This window comes from Cupressus sempervirens, chromosome 4 (assembly GCF_028749045.1).
Source record: "Cupressus sempervirens isolate cs-2001-9-10 chromosome 4, ASM2874904v1, whole genome shotgun sequence".
Classification (NCBI taxonomy): Eukaryota; Viridiplantae; Streptophyta; class Pinopsida; order Cupressales; family Cupressaceae; genus Cupressus; species Cupressus sempervirens.
Window position 1 is genome coordinate 169,654,661 of NC_143121.1, and position 27,941 is coordinate 169,682,601.

Consider the following 27,941-nt stretch of genomic DNA (forward strand, 5'->3'; position numbering starts at 1 on the left):
GTTGAAGGAATAAAACTAGTCTCAAGACCTCTTATAGAGGGAATTAAGTAGAAATAGGTACCAACTAATGCAAACACCAAGGAACAAAGTCTAGAGTAGAAGGTAATAAAGGAAGAGAAAGGAGTGACTGTAGGATATCCTACACAACCTAAAGCTTCATTAAGTGTTTTAGTTGTGTAATAGATCACTACAATCAAGATGGAGTCATCTTCAAAAAAATTGATGGTAGTGGATCACATAAGATGACCATATTGAGTGTATATGTTTCATCACACTCATGTTAGCTAGCATTATCAAGCAACAACAAACCAAAGAAGAAAATGTTAAAGAAGAAGGAAATGTCACCTAAAAAGCTAGTACTATTAGATGAGTTTATAGTGATCCCCATGTTTGATACTGATCACTTCACTTATGAGAAAATACAAATATTTCAAGATCTTTTCGACAAGAAGAGTTGAGAAGGGAACATCAACAGAGACAAGTACTTCAAGAAATAAATGATATCTTTGTTGATGCACATGATTTCAAAGATGTTGACCTAAAATTTCCCATCCTAGAACAATTAGTTCATATTGTAGAAAAGATAAATAATGATGATGTAGATTTAAATGATAAGTTATTGCGCTGGTTTGGGAGGACATTTGAGAATAATATTTTGGAGAATGTTTCAATTGAAATTTCTATAAGGTAACTTGAACTTTCTAATCTTGTAAATAATGTAGAAGTTGTAGTAACTAATATTTAAATTTTGTGTAAGACATTGTGTGATTTACTATGGTTTACACAAGATATTTAGGATCATATTGAGAAATTATAGTTATATTTGAAGTGTACAAGATATTCTTTGAGCATGGACAAAAGTTCAAGCTCTATTCATTACAATAGATGAATTTTTTCTTAAAGATTAGCTTAATTACAAGCCACATATGGAAGAATGAGAGCTAAACTAATTTCCATCCAGTCAATGTTTATACCTCATTTAGAGTTGATGCAATGCGATTTATCACTAGCCAAGGAGATAGAAAATAGAGATTCCAATCTCTCTACTATTGAAAGCTTAGTTGACCTGGCTGCTCATCTAGACATAAAGATTGTAGTATTGTAATCTATCAAACCAAGTTGAGATAATGCTTTAGCAATGGTTATATAGATTCAAAAACCATTTTTCAACAAGTATGGTTTGACCCCTTCATCCTAGCAGCCATGAGTGACAAAAAAATGAGGATATATGTCATAAAGGGTGAAATGCCATCAAAGGGAAAATCTAGGTAGATGGATATCAAAGGTATGTGTATTTGACATTTTTGTAATGGATACTCATCTTGAAATTAGAGTATATAAGTTAGAGTATGTCAATAGTCATGTATATATATTTTCTATAATAAAGACCATTGAAGATCGAGTCGTAATCTAAGGGGGAGTACTATTTTCAGTTTTGGATGTAATGTTAATCATGCCAAAAAAAAAATTCCTCTAATGTGAAAGAGGGAGATTTTTTATCCCTAAATTTAGTTGTCTATTAGTGGAAAACACTTACTCATTCCTATGGAAGAGTTGGTCAATGATCACAAATGGAAATATGGTTAGGTAAATGTCTTGATAGTTGTCATTTATGGCAACATGTATTCAACATTTCATTTATGCATTTAGAGTTAGAAAATTGTCTAAGTGTTATATAGTGTGGAACAACGCATAGATAGATATTATGTGTATGAATGACTTGTTGAGAGTTAGCATATGCCCAATTGAGGAATTCTCTATGATAGTGTCATGATGATGTATGCTAGTGCATAGGTATGTATGAATAGTACAAAATGAGTTACAATTAAAATACCAGTGTAGGTCTTTTATAGTATAGAATATAGCATAGTAGAGAATTGGATCGTACGACTTTAGGAATTATTTTTGTTATGAAATAATTACTAAGTCATGATGAGCTGACTATGTGGATACTATTCTAGTAAGTTATTTTATATTATGTCAAGCATGTGAAGACACGAAGGTCAACTAAGAAGATATCTTTAAATATATAAGGTATAAGTAAGAATCTTATATTGCATAGTAAGTGTGCAAGATGTATGGTGTGCAAACTATTGTATGAACTACCTGAAAGATATGTGAGCCTTATGTGATGTGAGATTTGATGTATGATCAGAAGAGGTGTGAATTACAATAGTTAGAAAATATTGTATGTATACATATTCTTGTGAAGAACTAATTTGTATAATTTCATATTAAGGTAGTAGGATCTTCTTGCACACATTGTATTTGTTCTACCAACTCCTAATAGGGTTGAGGCTTCTAACCAGGCCTAGTCCTCTAATAAGGAATCAAGACACTATGTGTATTTCATAGACTCCTAACATGGTCAATATCCTTGATAAGATCCTATTGTTTAGTGAATCATTTATTGGGTATCATCCCCACCAAGTTTTTCCCTAGTTAACAAATAATGGTGTTATGAGTTCTCTATGTGCATGGTTATATTTACTATTCAACATTTTTGGTTTACTTTCATATGCATGTTATAAAGTAATTAACAATATTCAATTGTGGGAAAAAATTTGTAGAATACTAATTTACTACTCCCCCTCTCAGTATTATCTATTTCTAACAGTTGGTATTAGAGCCCTCTTACTTTGAATAGGCTTAATAGCTTAAGTAAGATCCCTATGAATATGGAATAGTTAAATAAAAATCTTGAAGAAGCTCTTGAATAGATTGACCTTCTTATTGAAACAAGAGATAACCTAAAAGATAGGTATGAAGATGTAAAATTTTATATTGGCAAAATAAAAGATAAAATTGATGATCTAAAATCTAGTAAAGAATCATTTATGTACATTAGTGATAGTGATGAAGTAGGAAATCTCAAGAAAGAAAGTGAAACCTTGAAACATGAGTTGAAATTTTTTTAACTTAAGTTATGTCTTAAGACTAATGGAAGTAAGAGTGAACCTGATCTAAATTTTGAGAATCTAGACCTTAGATCCTAGTTGAGTCAAGTGACATCTAAACTAGATTATAGTAAGATAGAACATGTTGAGTTGGAAAAATAAAACATTATTGTGAAAGGAGAGTTAACACAAGCCAAACAATAGTCATAAAAACTTTACACAAGTTCTAAAAAGAATGAAGAATAGATATTTCACCAAAGACCTTCTTATGACAAGACATGTCTTGGATACCTTATTGGAGAAAAATTAGAAAAAAAAAAGTTGAGATTAGGAAAGAACTAGATTCTATTGTAGAAACCTCTAAGGAAAAGATCCAGTGATATGAATAAGTTGAGAAAATTGATTTGTCTGGGAAATCTAAGGAACCTAAGATAATAGAGCAAGTTGATTATCCTAAGAAAGATGATTCATCCAAAATTTAGACATGAATTTAGAGAAAGATGTTTCATATGTAATGAATTTGGACATATGAAGACATAAATTTCTATTGCTATAATTTTCATGGTTCTAGACATAAAGCAGTAGAATGTAAGAAACCTAAATTTGATGGTAATAACAAGAATAGTAGAATGTTTAGGAATACAAACCCTGCAGGTAATGAAAGAGGTAAATCCTAGAGCAAATCCAATGATGGTGAGAAACCTAATGGTGAAAGAAAGAAGAAAGTAGGTTACAAGTGTAACAATTCTAGACACATTGCAAGGAATTATAGAGCACCTGAAAGTTAGAATGGAACCAATCAGAGGAGAAATACATCTATATGTTAGTTATGCAATAACTTTGGACACATAGCAAGATATTGTAGAATGGATAGAAGAAGCTTTAATAGGAATTTGAATTACAATAGGAACAATAATAGGAATGATTGAAGGAATGGAAATGATAGTGACAATAGTCAAAAGGAAGAAATTAAGGAACATGTTGATGAATTGAAGGAAGAATTTGTGAAAGATTCTAATCTATAAAGCTCTCATGCAGCTTTTGAAGAATAGTTATTTGACGCACTTGAAGGAAAGTTGAAGTCATAGATTATTTGTGACTCATCCTATCTGAATTAAGCAACTCTAGTAGTTGCAGAGCTTCAGTTGGTCAGAATTGATGTTAACAAATGAGCTAGAAGTTGTGTAGTTAATAGAAGATATAGAACATAGAGAGGAATCTATGGTCAAGTGCACAAGTCTAGATATGATCACAATAAGTGGGAATTGTGAAAACAAGTCTTTTGGTGAACAAATATAATATTTGAATTTTTGGTAGATACACATTTAATACACAATGGGATTTGAAATGATTTAAGGATCACAAGAAACATTGTGTCTTCCATTTCTTCATGCAAAGTGTCTTGAGTGAATTGAAGAGAAATTTGATAGTAAATTGAAGTGTAAAGTGAAGTTTGTTTGGTGAAAACTTGTAGAAGCCCTAAATCACGTTGTTAATGTATTTTATAAAATTTGAATATGTTTTTTTAGTGCTTGCAGTCATAGATTCAATGGCTAGTCAAAATGTGTAGGATGTAAGTGATAGGCTACAATATGTATTCAAGAAACATCCATTTGTGTTGCTATTGGATGACCCAATGGGTGCATTTTTGCAAGTTCTAGAAAATGTGTTACATGTTGAGGATATCAAAAGTTATATCCAGTACAAGATAGAAAGCATACATGATGAAGATATTCATGAAGATTTGGAAAAAAAAGTGTAATAGTGACCTAGCCTTGACATCAGAGTATGTGCACCTAGATGTCCTAAATCTAGTAAAGCATAGGTTTTATATAGAACTTGATAACTACAATTTGACCCAAATTATTCTAAGCAGGGTACACGATGATATGTTTTGGCTAGGTGATGTACAGATTATTATTGACAATGACCTAATTCATAAGGTCACAAGGTTGAGAAGTGAAAGCTATAATCCTATAAATGCGAAGAATGTCAGAAAGATGGTTAAGAAAAACCTGAACACAAAGTTTGATGGTAGAAACATGAAGGTAGACTCCATTCAAGACAAAGGAGTAAAGCTATTGATTAAAATATAAGGGTACAAGTTTAACCATGGATCAAGGGTTAACTTAGTACCAACAAGATTCTTACATGTAGCTTATATGATGGTAGTTCAAGGAAGGAAAGTAAATCTATGTGAGATTATCAGAATGTAGATGTTAGGAAACATTGCAAAATTAAAAAAGACCAAGAACATAGTCTTTAGATTTAAGTCCCTACTAACTCATTTATTCTTTTATGCTACAACAAAGTTTCTTGGTATGAAAAATTGGGATAGCAACGAGTGCATAATGAAGTTGGTGACTTATTTCTATAGATCAAAGTTAGAGAATGTTAGAGATGATGACATTGAAAGAATGATGAAGAGTTTTCAATCAGAGATGAAACTGAGGCATAGAATACCCCCCTCTATGGTAGAGAAGTATAAAGATGAAATATACTTCATGGTAGAAACTGATAACACCTGTATGGAAGCTATGGTACTAGGGGTGAAGTTCATAGAGCCCATTGGCTATGAGATGAGCACAAAGCTCATAGAAGGGCATGTGCAGATTATACACTAGTCAAAGAAGGACATAGAGTTCCCTAGATGGGGAACTTATGAAGAAAAGATCAGAATAGTTCAATCAAAACTTCACAACAAAGAGAGAAAGGAGAAAGTTGAGAAAGTTATTGATTCTATCCTTAAAGAATCAAGGATGAGCAGAGAAGAGTTTAATGAGGTAAAAGATATTGTACTAGAAATAAAACCTAGTGAATAGACTAAAGTGATTGTAGCAACTCCTATTGTAATTGCAAGACCTTTAGAGGGTGTGATAGTAGCATAATCGTGCATAGGCCCTTATTACACCATATGTAGCAATTACACTAGTGAAACCAGTAAAAATAAGAAGTGATCAACCTAGGAGGCAATAAGAGGTGGAATCGCCTATTGCATAGAGGAAGTCTAAGAGATTGGTGAAGGTGAAGCAAGAACTAGCACCACAAACCAAGAAAAGGGTCAAATAGGCCACTAGTGGACAAGGAAAGAGAGGAAAAATGATGCAAGTGAATGATTCAAAGAGTTCTAAGGATGAAGTTGGTGTTGGAAATATATGAGATAGGCTAAGTTACTGAGATGGGAGGGGTGAATCAATAACCAATAAAACTTAATCTTAATTAACCAATTAATCCTTCATTTGTATTTTGATCTAATTGCATGCATGATAAAACTGAAAGCATTAAATACAATCGTAACACTTTGACACACAATATGGTAACCTAGAAACCTTCCAAATAGAAAGTAGAATTCGGGTGGGGAGTATATCCACAAGCTTTAGTATTGTAGTATAAAGCTAGCCTATTAAGGCTTACAATAATTACTTTTGATGATCTTCCCTATTAGGAGCAATAAGGACTCCTAGGTCCACATTGCAAAAGGATTAACAAACATAAAGTGAAGTATGCACTCCATAAAGAGATTTACAAAAGACTGTTAGGTCTACCTTGTGAAAGGATTTAACTATTCCACCTATTAGGAAGAACCAATGGATGATCTTTGATTTATAACTTTATTTTTTGAATGAGATTCCTTTGAGTATATTAATCACCTTCCTGTGATGGATAAATCTTTGCTACCCCTTATATTGCTTGTAGCCTTTTACTTTGCACTTCTACTTCTCAACATGTTACATTCTTCTATACATCTATATCTTTGGATGTGATACAATATATTACATATATACCAATCTATTCTACAATTCATCAAAGTTGCATACAATACATGTTTCACCAAAATACACAAAGTTATCCCAACTCTAGCTACTTGGGTTCTGAAGACAAACTTGATGAGGTTGTGACACATGATAGCCATTGTCAATTCTTGGCATCCTCATGCACTCGATAGACATAGAAGCTCAGCTCATACTAATCATGTCGAAGTATTCTAAATTGAATCTGCACTGGTGACTTAGTGAACATTACAAAACTTGGCATATAAATTGAATCACTTGGTTGACACTGTATAGCTCGATCAACACTATCACTATGAGCTTGGTATAAACTAAATCAATTGCTTGACACTGTACATAGCTCGGTCAACACTAGATTCACATCACTAAAGCTATAAACTTAGTAAGCACTGGAAAACTCAGTTTCTACTAATAAACTTGGTAAACATTATGAAGTGCAATCTACACTGATAATCACCAACTTGGTAGAAACTTCTTAGCACAAATTGAGTAATGTTCTTATAGAACTTCTTAGCAACTATAGAACTCAATAGAGCTTAAATTACTTGGTTAACACTATTAACTATACAATAGGCTTGGTAAGTACTAACCATCTGAATAAGTGTGTGTCACTAATAAAAAAACTTGATTGTAATGTCAACAATCTCCCCTTTTTGCATTACTAACAAAAACACTTATAATTCAAAACTAAATTCTTCAAAAGTTCCAAACAATCTTTAGTTTCCATCTTGTGTCTTCAACTCGGTAGCATACTCTATTTTTGAGATTTTTCAAAATTGATTTTGTAAGAGATGTTTATCTATACATGTATAATGTTATGATGCTCCCCCATACATATATACAACATACTTTACATATTATATACATCATCTCATCTTCTCCCCTTTATTGCATCTTTTCATATTCTCCCCTTTTATATCACATCTTCTCCTCTTTATAGTATACTTTTCATGTTATATACATCTTCTCCCTCTTTTTGACATAAATGCCAAAGGTTTATGCTCCATGATTATTCTAAAATGTGACAAGAAATCAGAATGTACCTTTAGAATCATTGACATTGTCTTGTCCTAGTTTTCTTGTAACACCTTCCTTGCATGCAATGCAATTTGAACTTATGTTGATAATTCTATCATATGATCATTAAAGGAGAAGTTTTTATCATGGGTGAGAGTTTTAGCATCTACAATATACTGAACTACAATGCATTTATGTTTAGAAGATTCATGCCTTTTATATCTACAAGTGTGGCCCTTATCCTGGCTTCTTCCCTTAGCAATCCTGCTTACATATCAGTCAAAAATTTGATCTTTGTGTAATGAGAAGAACTATAGCTTGGATCTTCATCTATCTTTGAGAGTTTATCTTTCATTTCCTATGTGAAGTTAGATGTATCATAGAGTTTACTGAATAGAGAAGTAACATTGTTGGTAGAGGTTTCTAATGAGCTAAGAATAGTAGACAATTCTACTTAATGTATTGCAATCTTTTGTGCTCCTAGCTCCAATATTTTATTTTCAAATTTCTTCTCTACTCCTTGCAATAATTTCTCTTGTCCATTTAAATCTTCATTAAATTTATGGACCATTTTTTCTAATTGAGCCAAAATAGGTCGAGAAGTATCAACCTTAGTGTTGAGTGCCTCCGCAAGAACTATCTTTGCATCTTCTAACACTTGATGCTCTCTATTTCTTTCTTCTCTAAGTCTCTATTGCTTAGCTTTTTTCTATAGAAGTTCTCCTACTATATGAATTTGATCAATATTTAGAGTAGAGATATCCCAATTTGGAATAACTATATCCTCATCAGGGTCAATGTCTTCTTCTTTTTCTTTGCCTTTGCTAGAAAATTTTGTGCTCGATTGAGGCTTGCTCTCAACTATGTTTGTACTTATTATTTTCATACTTGGAATAGTAACAATAGTGGAAAAGGAAGGACTGGTGGAAAAATTAGATATTACACTTATTGAAGAAATACCTTGTTGCTAAGTGGCCAAAATTGATGAAGGAGGAAGCACTAACTACTCAATAGGTTAAGTGATGGTCACTTCAGTCATGAATTTCTGAGCTAAATAGGTGTAAAGATTGGTTGAGTGCTTGGATTTATAGTGTTTGACACAACCAAATCAATAGTAGATTTCTCTAATCTTGATGGGCTTAAAGCTTTGCTTGAAGAGTGAGAAAGTGAGGCTATAACCGTTGTTGTAATCTTTTCAAGGTCATCTTCCTCTATGCTCTGAATCTTAGGGAGATTGTCCTTGGTGGCTTTCTATTCTTGTTCCTCATAAAATTTATTCTCATTATATGTTTCTTCTTCATTATCATTGCCTTCTTCTTCCTTGTCATCTTCACCGTCATCATTCTTGTCACTGATACTAATAACAAAATCACTTGGCTTGTGAAAATTACAGATATTTTTCCATGCATTGGTGGTATTCCTTACCACAAGTTTAGTGTAATTGATCAATATCAGACAACTATTAAATTTCAATGTAAGTTTTTCATCATTCTACTTAATGGATTCTTTTACTTCTTTGTCACTAACATAGTGCAAGGTAGTGAGAATCCCCAAAGGAGATGTCTTGGCCCTGAACAAATAACCACACAGTGGAAACACAATAGTAAGAAGCAATAATACAAGATCTGATACCAAATCACAACTCTTTATTATAAAATATAACTTATTACATACAATATGCCAGGCTCTAAGGCCTTCTCAGTTACGGCCACACACAAAGAAATTAAAGTAATAGTTCTACACAATCCCTCAAGATCCAACCCAAATACTAACTAGTCTAGATCCACATTCTAGTGGAAACCTCCAAGGAAGAGCTCAACTTGTGCTTGTAAGCCCACCAAGTAATCTCCTTGTTTTCCAAGTCATAGCTACTAGCTCTTCTCAAACTTTATCCAAGATCTAAGTGTAAACTGCCTCACATTTAGTGCTATGTCCACACATTCACAACTCCATCACAATCTTGTTTTAAAGTGCCTCACATTCGACACTCTATCCATAGGCTCATGAAAAATCACCCTTCAACTTCTCCCACACTCACTCCTCCTCTGACAAATGAATCACTACATGAATGAATGACTAAAAGAGTCCACAAGATCCCCTCCTTATACTCAAATAAGCCACAAGTTGGCTAGAAATTAAAAATTAATTAAAGCCCTTGCATGAAATGCATATTTAAGCCACAAGTCATTTTACAACAACCATTAAATAGAAAACATGTTAACCCTCATGTTAACTTGCAATTAACATGCGACAACCATAAAAAACACTTAGGACAAGCCCCAAGTTTACAATCAATATTAAATGCACATAGAGGAGATAAACAAGACCACAAATAGGCCCACACAACCTCTCAAATAGATCCAAATCATGATCACATGCTACATACATTAAATGCACCAAGAACTCTATTTGGCACCAACATACTTAGAGGGATAACAGGATGGCAAGGATGCTCCTGCATCAAACTCCCCAGGTAAATAGAAAAGTGTGTCCCACACTTTGATGCCCAAAGAAACATCTTAATCTTCACTAAAGGCTTCTAGTCCAATAGGGACAAGAAAACCAATTCGCTCATCATCAACACTTGCATCATTCTATCAAACACCAAAATCTGAACCATCCAATCAACATGCTCACTCCTAGGAACAAACTAAATAGAATACTTCATCAAAAAATCCTCATTTATATCAACAACTAGTGAATCCACACCACCAACAACAAATTCCATAATAGTATCAATATGAAGATCTCCATCAACACATGCCCAACTCACAACACCAACAATTTCATTGCTCACAACAAGATTCTTTGCAACATACAATTCATCACCAATAGCAATTGGATCATCCATGACCTAGTGCTCCACAACATAAAAGTTACCACCAATAGCAATTGGATCACCCACAATCAAGTGCTCTACAATTTCCATGTTAGACTCAACCAATTGATCATGAAAGTCATCCTCTATCCAAACATCATAAAGGTTAGGAATATCCTTAGTAACAACCTCTAATTGCTCTACAAGTTCTATATTAGACTCCACAAACTAATTAGCAAAGTGAACCTCTTCCATCTTGACCTTGTTATGCCATCTTCTTTCTCAAACAAATCGCTTAACTGGATAGACAACTATCTTTCAGATTGGTAGACTCTAGCTCCACAAACATTTATGAAATGCCTTCCTCATCTTGTACTTATCTCGATCATCCAAAATAGTTTCAAACCAAGCAACCACCTCCTTACCTCGATCAGCCAAACTAGCTTTAAACTAAGCAGACATCTCAGAAAGCATCTTTTCTAGCACATCATGGAGATTTGCAATCATCTTAGGGTCTAATACTCTCAGAGCCATCTCCCAAGATCTTTGTAAACCCTCTTCAACAAATCCTTCCTATGCTCCTTGTGACAACCTCAAATTGTTTGCAAGTCAGATTGTAATCTACCACCTCATATGAATAATCAAGAACCACATCACAAGTCCAGGACCAAGGATCTATAATCCACAAACTCTCTGTGGCCATTACTCAACAAGATCAGCCTTCCATTTTCACATCCATCAATCCATATGCAATCCCTCTACAATTACAAGTTAGAACCAAAACATTCCACCTCACAACCAAGATATCTACGACTTTAGAAAGGAAAAATCCACCACTAGATCAAGATCAACTCAGATCTACTTTTCCAACCCAAGTCCTAGTACAAACTATCACAACTTCAGTGATCTATCTAGATGCTCAGGAACAACCTTCACTTTGATACCATCTTATGCAGTGCAAGGTAGGGAGAATCCCTAAAGGAGATATCCTAGCCCCAAAAAAAATAACCACAAAATGGAAACACAACAAGAAGAAGCAATAATGCAAGATTTGATACCAAATCACAACTATTTATTATAAAATATAACTTATTACATGCAATATGTCGAGTTATAAGGCCTTCTTGGTTATAGAAAAATATAGAGTAATTAAAATAAAAATTCTGCACGATCCCTCAAGATCCAAGCCAAACACTAGCTAGTCTAGATCCACATTCTGGTAGGAACCTCCAAGGAAGATCTCAACTTGTTCTTGCAAGCCTAGCAAGAAATCTCCTTGTTTTCCAAGACATAGCTACTAGATCTTCTCAAAATTTATCCAAGATCTAAGTGTAATCTGCCTCACATTTAATGATTTGTCCACAGATTCACAACTCCCTCACAATCTTTCTGTAAACTACCTCACATTGAACACTCTATCCATAGACTTAGGAAAACTCACCCTTCAACTACTCCCACACTCACTCCTCCTCCAATGAATGAATCACTCCACGAATGAATGATTAAAAGACTCCACAAGACCCCCTACTTATACCCAACTAAGCTGCTAGTCAACCTAGCAATTACAAATTAAATAAACCCATTGCATTAAATGCATATTTAAGACACAAGTCAGCTTACAACAAACATTAAATACAAAACATGTTAACCTGGAGTTAACACATGATAACCATACAAAATGGTTAGGAAAAGCCCCTAGTTTACAACCAAGATTAAATGCACATAGAGGAGATAACCAAGACCACAAATAAGTCCACACAAACTCCCAAATTGATCCAAATCATGATCACATGCAACATACATTAAATGCACCAAGAACTCCATTTGGTACCAAAAAACTCAGAGGGATAATGTGATGGCTAGGATGCTCCTACATCAATCACTTAGACTCAACATGAGTTGCCTTAGAGTCTTCTCATATATGTATTTTGTAGTTTTCTTGGCGCGTTCCCATCTTGGCTTAATTTTCTCCATCAATTCATTGGGAATCTATAATGCAAGTTGGTTTGGTGAATATTTCCATTTTCCTAGCTTAGACATCATCATGTCTTCAACTTTCTTTTTCTCCTCTACAATTATGGTCTCATACCTCAATGATTTAAAATTTTCCATGCCATCTCTAGAATCAATTTCTTTTAGTTTCTCTTGAAATGTGGGTGGATGCGATTTGAAAATCACATCCTCCACTTCTTCACCCAATTTCAGTTTCTTCCTAGACACTCTTCTTGTAAACACTATAGTAGATGACTTGGCAAGTTTGGTTATGAAAACCTTACCTTTCTTTTTGACTAGATCTTCTTCTTCTTCTAATCTATCCTCATCTTTTGCATCATCTTCTTCTATATCTCCTTTACCTTCTGTCAATAGGAAAGTAGTGCTAGTTTCTCTCAATTTAGCTATCCTTTTCTTTCCTTTCTTGATAGCTCGAGGAAGTTTTATCTCTAAATCAATTTGATCTTTAGCTTCATCACATGTTTCAAAATATGTAGCCTTTGGATCAATAGGTTCATTTAACAATGCCTCAATAATATCCCTAGTGTCATCAATATTGACCTCATATCCTAGTGGCTTGACCCATACTACTCTAGGTTTTATTGCTTGTATATACACATTGTCACAATCTACCATAAAAAAAATATCATCCCTGTAGTCTTCTACAAGTTTCCTTGGTATTCTGAATCTGTTATTCATCTTATCCTTGAATGAATCAAAATAGTTTTCCATGATACTGACATAATTTTTACCCATTTCTACTATATACTCATTGATTTGATAAAGGATAGTCATATATTTTCTCCATACAACTCTATCTCTAGAGGGGAAAAAGCTTTTGTACAAAGAAAAATAAATAGGTTAAGAGTGAACTAAACTTACAAGGGTTGTTCTTTGAATTTTTGATGCTTTCCATGTTTTTGTTGAATTGGTTCGACATCAACTCAGCAAGGTCGAAGGACATGTTCTTCTTGACCACTTTGAAAGTGAGATCCATTCCTTCACATGATACACTGCTGAGTCAACTAGAACTATATATTTTGTGTGCAATTATTGGAATTCTAGATTCAGCTCCATATCCATAACACAATTGATCTTCATGCCTCTTCCATCCCATTCAACAAGGGTTTTCTTTTCAAGTTCTACTCGACTTAGGGTTTTTTTGGTTTTTACTTTGGTCAAATCAAAAGCCTTGTGATTTGATGAATCATTTTCTTTGATATGGGAATAGGCTTCTCCAAGCATAACTACATTTTGTGTACATGACTAAGGATAAACCTTACCCATTTTATCTAAAATTCTTGGGGTTTTTGTGGAATGTGGGTTAAACCATTGGTTTCTAGTTGTTGATGCTCGAGTTTCAACACACTATTCACACAACTTCTCCAAAGTTTCATCCACTTCTAGGGTTCCTATATATTGAATCAAACATCAAAAATGCAAGTGAATATCATTTACCAGAAGTACCTTAGATGGAATTTGAGACTGAGCTCTTGTTAGATCAAGAGTTTCTACAATAGCTAGACTTAGCTGGAAATCTAGTGCATTTCATTCAATGCCTTGAACCAACATCTTAGATCCTTTCTTTGTGTTGCTACTAGAGGATGCCATCACTCAATAGGGTTTGAGAAAACATAGAATAATTCACATAGATCACTTGGATGCACATAAATTGCTCTTCACAAATACCTCTTGAAAATTCATGGTGACAAATGAATTTGATTTTGCCCTTTTTTATCAAATTTCACCTTCCAATCACCATAAATGCTTGGTATGATTGCTTGATTGATGATAGCCTATTTTCCAATTGGTTTGATTTAATTGCTTGGTAGGAACATTCATGACTTGATGTCCACACAACAACTTAGTTATACACAACCATGCACAATAGGGTCTTGCAACCCAACCTAGCTCAATAAGGTCCAAAATTTCCTTAGACACTCAGTGATCCATTTGCATCTTAAATCTTGATATGGATCTCTCCTTCTAGCTAAATGGAACTAATGTAAAATGTTTTCTTTAGAATCTTAGTTCAAGTTATCCCTTTGGGAGATCAATAGAAATGCTTGAGTCACCCAATTCTTGAGTAACATGTGCTTCATTGCTCAGACTTATATTCTCAAAAGATTTTGGAATCCACTGTTGTCTCATTTTTTTTCTCATTTTTTGAGCCTTGGCTTTCTTTTCATCTTTAATTCTTGGCAAGATTATCATATTCTATGCAAATGAAACATCTTCTAGTGGAGTCTCTTGTCCTCATATGATGTTTTACACAATTTATTTCAATGTTTCCAAATTATCCATAGTAATGACATCTACACCATGTGTTGTAGTCCCAACAAAATATAGCTTTTACAATCTATTCTACTAGATTTAATAGTTTAGTTTTGCATTCAAAAGATTTGTGCCCATGCTTCTTGTATTTGTGACATTTACCCTCAAATTTAGGCTTCTCTTTGCATTCATTAGCTCTATGACCATGCATATTGCAATTGTATCATTTTCCATTGAATTTAGCTTTACCATTGCTCTAAAATTTGTTTGTTGTATGACCTAGCTTACTATAGTGACTACAAGTAGGTCTTTGATTTTTTTGAGCTCCTTGCTTGGATGATTCACCTTCTTCTATATATCCAATTCCTTCTTTTCCCTTTTGTCTAGATTGGCTTTGCTCATTCAATTGATTAATGATTGCTTGAGATTTCATCTCTCACTCATCGGTTTTCCTTTCAGTATTTAGATCATTTTGCAATTTTTTATTTTCTAATCTTAGATTCATGACTTATTCATTCACATTAGTAAGCTGACTAATGAAATATTCATGTTGAAGAGATAAATGCTGAATTTTATTATTATTTCTTTCTAACTCTTCTTTTATCTTATTTCTCTCTTCCATGACTTCACACAATCCTATTGACTGAATTTCTTGTTCTCTTTTCAACTTTCTTACTCCTTCCTAAGGTGTACAATTCTTTTCTAATAGTTCTTTGATTTCTTCATTAGATTCATCTGAATTACTTTATGAATGGATATCTTCAATTCTTTCTTCAATGTAGAGTTTTTCATTCATTTGTACTACAAGATCTTTTCTTCTTTTCAAGGATTGAGAGAGTTGCTCCTTTTCCTTCTTGAGTTGCACAATAAGCAATTCCAAATCTATCTTTTCATTGTCAATAGCCTTATTAAGTCTGAATACCTACATTGCCTCTAATCTTTGCTCAAGCTTTTAAACTTTATTTTTGAGAGCCACAAAGCTCTAATACCAAATGTTGGAAATCTATGAGACAGGCTAAGTTACTAAGAGGGGAGGGGTGAATCAGTAACCAATAAAACTTAATCTTAATTCACCAATTAATCCTTTATTTGTATTCTGATCTAATTATATGCAATAAAAAACTAAAAGTATGAACACGTTCATAACACTTTGACACACAATATGGTGACCCAGAAACCTTCCAAATAGAAAGTAAAACTAGGGTGGGGATGATATCCACAAGATTTAGTGCTTTGGTATAAATTTAGCCTATTAATGCTTAGAATGATCACCTCTAATGTTCTACCCTATTAGGAGTAGTAAGGATTGCTATGTCCACCTTGCAAAAGGATTTACAAACATATAGTGAAGTCTGCACTCGATAAAGAGATTTACAAAAGACTGTTAAGTCTACCTTGTCAAAGGATTTAAGTATTCCACCTGTTAGGATGAACTAGTGGATGAACTTTGATCTATAACTTGATTTGCTAAATGAGATTCCTTTGAGTATATTAATCACCTTGTCATGATGGATAAATCTTTGTTGCTCTTTATACTACTTGTAGCCTTTTACTTCGCACTTTTGTTTCTCAATACATATTACATTTTTCCACACATTGCATATATACCAATCCAATTTACAATTCATCAAAGTCAGCTACAATTTTGTTTCACCAAAATATACAAATTTGACCCAATTGCAAGTACTTAGGTTCTATAGACAAACTTGGTGAGGTTCTGACACTTGGGAACCATTATCAACTCTTGGAATCATCATTCACTTAGTAGACATAGAATCTCAACTCATACTAATCACTTCCAAGTAGTCTAAACTTAGTCTACACTAGTGACTCAGTGAACACTAAAAAAACTAGGCATATAAACTAAATCACTTGGTTGACACTGTATAGCTCTATTGACACTATCATTGTGAGCTCAGTATAAATTGAATCCCTTAGTTAACACTATATAGCTTGGTCATACTAGATTCACATCACTGAAGCTGCAAACTTAGTAAGCAGTAGAAAACTTGGTTTGCATTGAGAAAATTGGTAAACATTATGAAGCAAGGTAGAAACTACTTAGTGCAAACTGAATGAAGTTCCTATAGAACTTGGTAGAACCTGAATTACTTGGTTACCACTGTTAACTGTACAATAAGTGTGGTAGCTACTAACCATTTGAATAAATGTGTGTCACTAATAAAAAAACTTGATTATAATGTCAATAGTTGGAGATAGACTAGTAATGTAGGATGTGCAAGAAAGCAGAACTACAACTAGAAAAAGAGCATGGAAACCTAAGGTAGAGAAGCTTAACATGTAGATAATAAATGATGATAATTTTTCTTAGTTTGATAAGTATTATAACTTGTATAGTAACATGGATAGAAGGTAGTTAGAAAATGTCATAGTAAGAAATATGATTATTATATGCAAGAAATTTGAGAATATGCAAAATAAGATACCAGAAGATCTATATAATTGGCTTACTTATAGAAAGAAGAGAGTATTAGAAAAGGATATGGACATGAGAATAACTATGATAAATATACAATGTGAAATAGACTCCAAGGAAGATTTAGACATAATTTTAAAGGGTATTGAGCCCTTACAGAGGAACAAAAAAAGAATAATTCTTCTAATGGGAGGCAATTATGAATATATTATGAAGGAAATGGAGGAGACAATAGTAAAATATATGGTTATAGTGCTAGAGGTGAGTGTATAGTCAAAGCTTGACAACCTAATCTATATACAAGCAAGAACACCTTCCAGTGAAGAGGAAGAAGTAGAGGAGACACAACAAGAACTCTCACCACCATATATTGTTATGGATTCTAAATCCATGCAAGTGGATAATATGCACATAACTGTAGATGCAAAGGCGAACCCATTTGCATCCTATGGCCAAACTATTGTTGGAAATATTATAGCTTATTCTAGATTTGATGAAGAAGAGAAGAAGAGAGAAATAGAAAGGATACCAAAGGAAAAGAGCATAAAAGAACAAATGAATAGGAAGAAGAGGAAAAGAAAAAGAAACTAGAAGAAGAAAAGAGAAAGAAAGAGGAAGAAGCAAAGATAAGGATCGAAGAGGAAGAAAAGAAGAAGAAGGAAGAAGAAGAAAGGAAGAAAATAGAAGAAAATGTAAGGATAGAAATATAATGATTGGCTGAAGAGAAGAAGAAAGCTGAGGAAGAGAAGAAAAAGGTAGAACTAAAAGTAGTTACTCTTATACCTATAGTAACTCAAGTAGTAGTAGCAACAACAACAATATTACCAATGCCATTAGATGATGAAGATCAGCAAGGATTGATGAGTATTCTAAGGAAGTTGTTTGAGAAGAAAAAATAATTTAAGTCTTTGGAGAAGAAACTCATTGAAGTCTTAGACAAAATGCAAAAGATGAATTCACAACTTTAGGAAAAGTTTCTTTAGTGCAAGCATAGGGTAACCATGATGCAACACTATTTAATATAGTGTGCACCAATGTGAGGGATGATCTAAAGGCACTTGATAGAAGCATCAAGTAATTGAGAAAGCACATTGATGAAGGGAAAATATTGTATGGACAATGTGCATTTTCATACAAGTACCTGACTAATTTTGAGAGCCAAATAAAGGGTAAGTTAAGTGAAATTGAAACATTCACTACTAAGTTATAACTCCTAGAAGCTAGTAGTGAGGACTGTGGAGCAGAAGTAGAGATGATACATGATGTAATTAGAGGCTTGGAATTTGATAAGGAAAAAGTAGCAAAGAGATTCTCTAGTCTTAGAGAAATTTTATTAGCTAAGATCAGTATTTTGCAGAGGCAATTGGAGGAATGTCTTGCAGCTAAGACTTCCTATGACAAATTTTCTTATACAAACTTGAGCATAGTTGAAGTGGAATCATATGCACTATACACACTAATCATAGTTGAAGTAGCTTCTTGATTTCCAATTACATTTGGCAATGTATCAAGTTCATAATACACAAATCTTTTGTAATCCTTAGGTTCTCTGCTACTTTCTTCTTCACTCTTTTCTACAAACTCATCAATTCTTACATGTGTATTTTTAATAACCTTGTGAGTTGATAAATTCAAATATTTATATGCTTTAGTTCTATAGGATATCCTAGGAATATGGCTTCATCACCTTTGACTTCAAATTTTTCTTTTCTAGATTCCTTCAAGATATTACATTTGCTACCAAATACTTTCAAGTAACTTACATTGGGTTTGTAGTCATGCCATATTTCATAAGGTATTTGATTCGAGTCTTTCTTCAATTGTACTCTATTCAAGATATACAATGCAGTACCGATTTCTTATTTCCAATATTTGATTGCAACATTCTTTTCTATCATCAAGGTTCATGCACAATCCATGATGGATCTATTCATTCTTTCAGCTATACCATTCTATTGCGGTGTATTAGGGGCTGATACTTGTCTTTTGTTTCCTTTCTCAATGCAAAATTCATTGAATTCATTAGATATGATTCCACCTCCTCTATCTGACCTAAGAAATTTCAATTTCTTTCCTATCTCTTTCTCAAATCTAACTAGATACCATTTACACTTTTGAAAAGCTTTAGATTTTTCTTTTAAATACATTATAGTCATCATTCTGGAATAGTCATCAAAAAATAAAATGAAATACTTATTGCAACTATAGCTCTCTCTTCCAATAGGTCCACAAAGGTTTGTATGAACCAACTCCAAGACTTCTTCTAAATGATAGTTTTTGCTTTTGAAACTAGTCTTTCCCACCTTTCCAATTTGACAATTCTTGCATAGACACATATCAAGTTTCTTCAAACTAGGAATAACTCTTACTCTTTTGTTTTTCCTTATCTTGACGAGATTATCAAAGTTCACATGACACAACCTTTTATGCCATACTAGCTTTCCTCTACTTAAGCAATAAAACATGAAATTTCACTTAGATCTAGGTAGAATAGAGTACCTTTTGTTTGATTAGAAGACCCAACTAGATTTCCTTTTCCATCCAATAACTTTTCCTTTCCATTCATGAATTTCATGTTGAAATCAATGTTATTCAACTGTGCCACACTTAGTAGATTATGCTTTAGTCCTTCAACCAAAAAGGAATTGTCACACATTAGTTCATTCATTAGTGAAATGAAACATTTTCCTTTTGTTAGGATTAATCACAGACATAAATAATAATTACATGAAAATATAATCAATATCAAAAACTGAAATCTCACAGAAGAGGTCACAAGACACCAAGATTTAATGTGGTTCACACAATCCTTGGGCTATGCCCACCAAACAATGAGTTGAATATTATTATGATCTAGTGATTACAACCTAATTACAATCTATAATCCCTTACAGCTCAATAATGCCACAAGAAGAAATTTTCACATCATACCTTATGAAAATACTTATCCCTAAGCCTTTTCATACAAGCTTTTTCCTACTTACAAAGTTAGGGCTAGAATACTAGAAATATAGCAGTCAACCCCATCTTGGAGGCACTGCCCCCAAACCCCTGTAGAAATATTTTGAGGTCAAACTATGACAAATAAAAGTTTGATTTTGATTAGGCTCCACATTATAACACCTTTTATACAACAAGGTTCATTATTTCCAAATCTAACACGTCCACCTCCATACTGTTTCATATGTTCAAACTTTCATTTGTCACCAGCAATATGATGAAAGCAACCACTATCAATAATCCATGTATCATTCTTACTAACATGAGAAATAAGTGCCATGTTATCTGATTCATCTTTTACAACTATATAGACCATTTCATCATTATCACCGCTATCATAATCTTTAGCTATAAAACAAGATTTCTTACCTTTGTCCCTGTAGTCCTTGTAGCTCTTGAATTCCTTCTTGCCTTTGAACTTACTGCGTTTCTTTTCATCTTTTTCTTCTCTGTTTGGACACATTGTAGAAATGTGACCAACTTCTTCACATGAAAAATAGATTGGAGGAATCTTACCTTTGTACTTTCCTCTTCCTTTGGAATACTTCCTTGCAAGTAGGGCTTCAACAAATTCAAGGTCACTATTTGAACTTTCTTCCTCTCCTTCAATTTATAATTTTGTGGCCTTTGATTTTCCACCTTTCTTCTTGAGTGAAAGCTTGGCTTCAAATGTAGACTCAATACCTTTGGAACTAGGGACATAGTTATCATAGTTATCTAATTCAAAAGCTATCAATCTTCCCACTAGAGCATCAAGATTTATCTTATTATTTGGATCCCATCTCATCTCTTGAATAGTAGACACTCTAATTACATAGATAGGAAGAAGGGTTCTGATTGCCTAAATTAAAAATATTTTCTCATCAATATCTCCACTAGATGCTTTGATTCACTCAACATATTCTGTAATATTTTCATCCTCTATCATCTTCATTTGATCAAACTAGCCTCTAAGACTCTCTTCTTTTGCTCTCATTCCATTTTCATTGCCTCCATAAATATCCTTTAGTTTGGTCCACATTTCATGAGTAGTTGTACAACCTTTGACTTAATCAAACTCAACATAGTTAAAGAGAAAAAGCAATATCAATCATCATGATATTATGATTTTTCTTTTCAACAATTTCTTAAACTACCAATGTTCTAGTAGGAGATTTGTATTCCTTGTCAAGATACTTACAACCTGAATCAATTCCCAATTGCAATGTCATAACATTTTCCCATGCTGCAAAGTTGTCTTTGTTCAATTTGGGAATCTCTCTTCTATAAGACATTTTGATCTTTACCTTAGGTCCTTGAAATCTTTTTTACAAGAACCAAAAGATTAGATACCAATTGTTGGAAATATAAGAGGAGTAACTAAGAGGGGAGGGGTGAATTAGTTACCACTAAAATAAATCCCACATCCCCTCGATGTTAATATAAATTAAAAATTAAATTCTATTTTAAGTAAATTTTATTTTAACTCGGCAAATACACTAACACTCAGTTAACACTAGAAAATTATGCAACTTGGCAAGCACTAAAAATCTACTGTGACTTGGCAGTAACTAAAAATTCAGATTTTTTAATGTTATTTAACTTAGTTGCATTCATATAAAATAAATATCATGAACACAAGTGACACAAAGATTTAACATGGAAACTCAATTTAGGAAAACCACCAATTACAACTAGTTACTATTTTTCACTCTTCTGAAGTGAGCCCTATTAGGAGCCAACCCTATTAAAGGTTAAAAATCACATTGTTAGGTGTGACCTTAGTAGAAGATTTAATCACTTTATTAGGAGTGGCCTTGTTAGAGGTCTTTAGACACTTCAATCTAGAAATGCCACCTTGTTAGAGGATTTACAAATAGTTGTTGGAATTATGATATATTTGTCATTAGTTACAACACTTATTCAATTTTGAATGCTTACCGAGCTCATCACTCAGTCTACAGTTTATACCGAGCATTCTTTTGGAAATTGAGCATATGGGCAGTTTAGTAGTGTTTATCGAGTTCATAATGGTTACCGAGCATAATAGTGTTTCCCAAGTAGTTAGTGGTCACTGAGCTTCGTAGTGTTTACCAAGTTCTCAGTGTTCACTGAGTCATCAATTGAAATCAGTGTTTACCAAGTGATCAAGGTAAATGAAGGAATCAATATTTACCGAGTGATCAAGGTAAACAAAGGAATCCGTATTTATTGAGTGATCAAGGTAAATGAAGGACTTAGTGTTTATCGAGTGATCAAGGTAAATGAAGGAATTAGTGTTTACCAAGTAAAGAAGATAATCAAAGGATTCAATTTTTATCGAGTGACACAATATTCACCGAGTCACCAATGGCTATCGAGTTCCAAGCTACTTAGAGTGATTAGTATAGACCATGCCTCTACTCTTACCAAGTGCATGATGATGCAGTGTATTGTAGTGGATGCTGAGTATTAGAAGGTCATCGAGTCAGTTTGAGGAACTCGAGTTTTCTACTATATAGCCGACTCAGTAATGTTTTGTTAACTTGTGTTTGGCCGACCTTGCCAGTGTAAATATTGGAATGGTATATATGTAATGTATTATATCATTTGTAATATATGATAAAATATTTTCATTGTATGGTGTTGTATTGCAATATTTTGAGAAGAGTGAAAGTGAATCAGTAGCAGAACAAAGGAATACAGCAAGGTCAGCATAGAAGCAGAGAAGTTATATCTATCACATCAAGTGATTAGTGCATAAAGGATCTTATCATCAATCAGTTGTAACCATATACACTGCTTCATCCCAACAGGTGAATCAGTTTGTAAATCCTTTAACATGGTAGACTTAACAGTCTTTTGTAAATCTCCTAACAGAGTGCATACTTCATTGTATGTTTGTAAATCCTCTAACAAGGTGGATCTAGCAATCCTACTTGCTCCTAACAGGGCAGATCATCAGAAGTGATCATAGTAAGGCTTAACCATCCAACTTCTACTACAGTAATGAATTTTTATGGGCATCATCCCCACTTCAGTTTTACTTTCTAATTGGAAGGTTTCTAGGTCACCAAATCAATGTGTTCATATGTTATGAATGTTTACCTTTTCATGCATATAGTAGATTAGATGGATGAATGGTGAATATGTTATTTAAAGTTTTAGAGTTACTGATTCACCCCTCCCCTCTCAGTAACCTTGTTAGTCTTGATTATTTCCAACAATTGGTATTAGAGCATTGTGGTTCTCAGGATAAAGTTTGATAGCTTGAGCAAAGATCAAGGACAATGGAGATATTCAGACTTGACAAATCTATTGAGAATGAAAAGCTAGATCTGGAAATGGCCATGGCTCAACTCAAGGAAGAAAAGGAGCATCTTTCTCAATCTCTAAAAAGAAGGAAGGAACTTGCAAGACAAATGAATGATCATCAATATGTTGAAGAAAAGATTGAAGACCTTTTACCATCAAGCAGTTCAAATGAAGCTAATGAAGCAATCAAGGAACTCCTAGCAAAGAATGGTTCTCTACAAGAAGAAGTAAGGAAACTTAAAGGAGAACAAGAAATCTAATCAATCAGGCTATGTGAAGTTTTGGAATAGAGAAACAAGGCAAACGAAGACCTAGATGTAAGAAATAATTAATTCCTTCTACATGAAAATCTTATAGGTCAACTATCTAATGCAAATGAAGAAATTATGAATCTAAGATCTGAGAATGAAATTTTGAGAAATGATTTAATCACTGAAAGACAAATCAATGCAAGCTTACAAAGTGATCTAAGATCTAAAAGACAAATCAATGAAAGTTTGAAAAATGACTTAAATGTTGAAAAGCAAGTCAATGAAAGGATGATAAAATTTCAAATAGATATGGATCAATTGAATCAGCAAAATGAGCAGAATCTTCATAGATAAAAAGGTAAAGCAGGCCTTGGATATAGTGAAGAAGGTGAATCTTCCAAACAAAGTTCCCAAAAGAATCAAAGACCTACTTGCAATTACTATGGTAAGTTAGGTCATACATCTAACAGATGTTGGAGCAATGGTAAAGGAAAATTCAATGGTAGATGCTACAATTGCAATCAGCATGGTCACAAAGCCAATGAATGCAAAGAGAAACCAAAATTTGAAGGCAAATGTCACAAATGCAAGAAACAAGGTCACAAGGCATCTGAGTGCAGATCTAAATCATTCAATCTAGCAGAACAAATTGTCAAAGCATTATTTGGTTGGGACTACAATACTTGGTGCAGATGTCACTATTGTGGAGAATTTGGACACATTGGAGTAAACTGTACAAGGCATCACCTAAGGAAGAAGGATACTACCATAAGATGCTATACATGTACTGAACTTGGTTATATATCTAAGAATTGCATGATAATAGGAAGAGTTGAAGATGAAAAGCAAGCTAGAGCTGATAATATTCAAAAATCGATGAGACAACAGTGGATTCCTAAATCTACCAATCCAGAAAGTTCAAATGATGGCAATGTCACTCAAGAAGTGGGTGACTTCACGATTTCTAATTAGACTCATCAAGGAGGATCAGGGACTGCATCTTCAAGCCATATCGTAAGCAGTTCCAGAATGAAGGAGTGCAAATGACAAATCAATATTTCAGATACAAAACATAGTTCACTGTGATGCATCTACTGAGCAAGGTTGGTCTCATACTTAACCAAGCTAGGTCGGGAATATGAAAGGATTTTTTTGTTCACCAAGTTGCAAGTTTACCGAGTAAGTCGGTAACTATCTGAAAAACCCTAGGTCATCTCAGCTACCTTCATACCTGAGCATTAATGGAAGATTTTTTTTATAAAAAAAGGCAGAATTTGATCTCATTTTTCGCTGTGAATTTAGAATATATAGAGCAAAGAGATTTCCAACAGAACACAAGTGAGTTCAAGTGATTTGAAGTGATTTTCCAGCAAAGAATTTGTTTTACAAAATTGTTCACTCATCGAGCAGCAATGGCATCCACGAGCACCAGCAGCAGCAAGGCAAAGAGAGGCTCTGAAATGCTTGTGAAGGGAATCGAATGGAAGGCACCTAGCTTCAAGCTCGTTCCTGCCATAGCTGAATCACTCGACCCACATGGAGCTCAATTGCAGATTCTACCCAAGGTACTACTTATAAATGACATTTGTACTCATTTCAAATGCACTATTCAAGAGATAGGGACACTAGATATGGATAATGCCCTAGCTGAGTTATGTGTGGATGGAACCCTCAAACCTGAGCACAAGCATCTGGAAAACAAAGGTTTGACCCATATCCTGCACTTGCTAAGAAAATTTCAAATGAAATGGATAAGATACATTTTAATTCATGTGCATAATGGTCAGTTGTGGTTAGAGCAACCCATTCTGATTACAAAGAAGATGATTCACGAAATCACAGGTTTACCTATGTTGAGCAAATCCAAAACCACTAAAACCCTAAGTTGGGATGAACTTCAAAAGATAACTCTAGCTGAATGGGATGGTAGAGGACTAAAACTTAACAACGTATCAGATATAGAGCTACAATTTGGAATTAGTGTAATTACATATAAGATGTATAGTTCCAGCAGATTGAATAGTGTGCCCTATGAGGCTGTGGACTTAGCCTATAAGGTTGTGAAGAAGAACATGGAGTTTGACCTATCAGATGTGCTATTGAAATAGCTAAATAAGAACATGGATAGTATAAAGACCTCAAAGACCAACCCCTATAAATTTGGTTCTTTGTTAGTTTGTTTATTTTTCTATGTACAAAAGTTTTTCCCTTCTAAAGGTACACTAGTATGGAGAAAGGATGTTCCAATTTTGTATCAGATTAATGAATTCATTGCAAAAATGGGTGAAATTTTGATAAGGTAATGGATAACTACTTTGAAGATTTCAAGTAGAGAATGAACAAGAGGTTCAGGATTCTTCCTAAACTTGTTGAAGAGTATAAGGAAGATGTATGTTTCATGGTTGACTATGACAAAGTGTATATACAGGCAGTCATACCCCAAGTGGCATGGGTAAAACCATTGCCTTATGAGCTGAATATTGATGAAGCAAGAGATATTATTGAGGTACTAGTGAATGAGCCAACCAATATTCCAACATTTGGTACCTATGATGAGGCAAAAGCAAGAATTGAACTTGAAATCAAGCTGCCTCAAGCAATTAACAAAGGAAAGAGGAAAATTGCTAAATTGAAAACTGACACTGGACCTCTAATGCTTATCAAGGGAAAAGATGAATATGTAGAAGAAAGAGAATTTGAAGAGGAGGAACCAGAAAAGGAGGCAGAGCCTATGAAGAAGAAAGGTAGGGTAATCATTACCAAACCTCAGGAAATATTCACAAGGACAACAAGGAAAGGGAAAAAGGAAAGTGAAGTTGTGTTTAGCAAGCCTCCTCTCACATTTGAAGATAGGCTAAAACAACTTAGGATTGGTGCAAGAATCAACAACTTTAAAGCCTTAAAGTATGAATCCAGGACTCCTGCTGAGAAAAAAGAAATTGAAGATCTGGTAATGGAGAAGTTGAGAACTTGGAAATTCTTCCCAGACCAATTTATCTCCCAAATTCATGCAATTTTGTTTGATAAAATAAAGGTAAGATGGGAGAACACTGAGCAAACTGTTAAAGACATTTTTGAACAGAAATTGAGAGAACTGGTACATAGCCTGATAGATGCAGAAATCAAAAAGGCAATGAAGGATTAGGAAGGAAGAATGAATATGAGATTCAATACATGTCTCATATTGTTAAAGAATATTGAACCAGTTGTTAAGAATGCAATTGATGTTTGGATTGATACTTATAAATTACATAAGCTAAGTAATGAACCTATGGAAATCAAGGATGATGACAGTGATGATATACATGATGAGCAAGGTAATGATTTCATCTTCATGGATGTAACTGATGAAGATCTTCAAGATCTGATGAAGGAGAAGGAGGAAGAAGAAAAGGAGGAAGAAGCTGATGAGGAAGACAAAGAAGAGGATGACCCAGTGAAAATTACAGCAGCAGTCATTGCATCTCTTCCTCACACTCCAAAATCTGTTACTAGTGAGACAGCTTCCACTAGTGAGATTGTGAGCACTACAGCCACATCAATTGCTCAATCTTCACCAGTCTCCTCCTAGCTCCAAGTATTCCCAATGCAAGTGCCAAGCACTTCATCTACCGAGCTGCAGGCAACTTCTTCAGTTATCGAGTCATCCACTACAACAACAACCACACAAGGTTTATCAAATCCTCCTGCAGTATGTACTATAAGTTTACCAATTTTCTCTCCAATTTTGTCAACATTGGCTACTTTAGCACCAATTTTTGCACAAGTGAGTTCTCCAATTATGAATATTTTGGTATGCACATCAATTTTGGGAGGTATATCAATTTTGGATGCATTTAGCCCCTCTCTTAGTCTTCCTTTAGTTGGTCCTATGCCAATGTTGACAGCCAGTCCAACCTCATCAACCATTGTCTCTATTTTCAAAGGCAAAGATGTTAGCACAGTAGAAAAACCAAAGATTCCATTAAAATTTCTACTTACAGGCAAGACAGTGGATGAGGATGGAGACTTGGATAATGAAATTGTCATTCCCAAGATAGATACGGATACTACTTCAGTTGATGAACTAAGACTGCTCAGTCAGCGTACAGAACTAAAAGCAAGGCAGAAACAACTAAGGAATGAGAGAGATAGAGAGTTTAATATTATTGAAGGAGCAAAGAATATTATTACTGAGGCTATAGGTGTTGA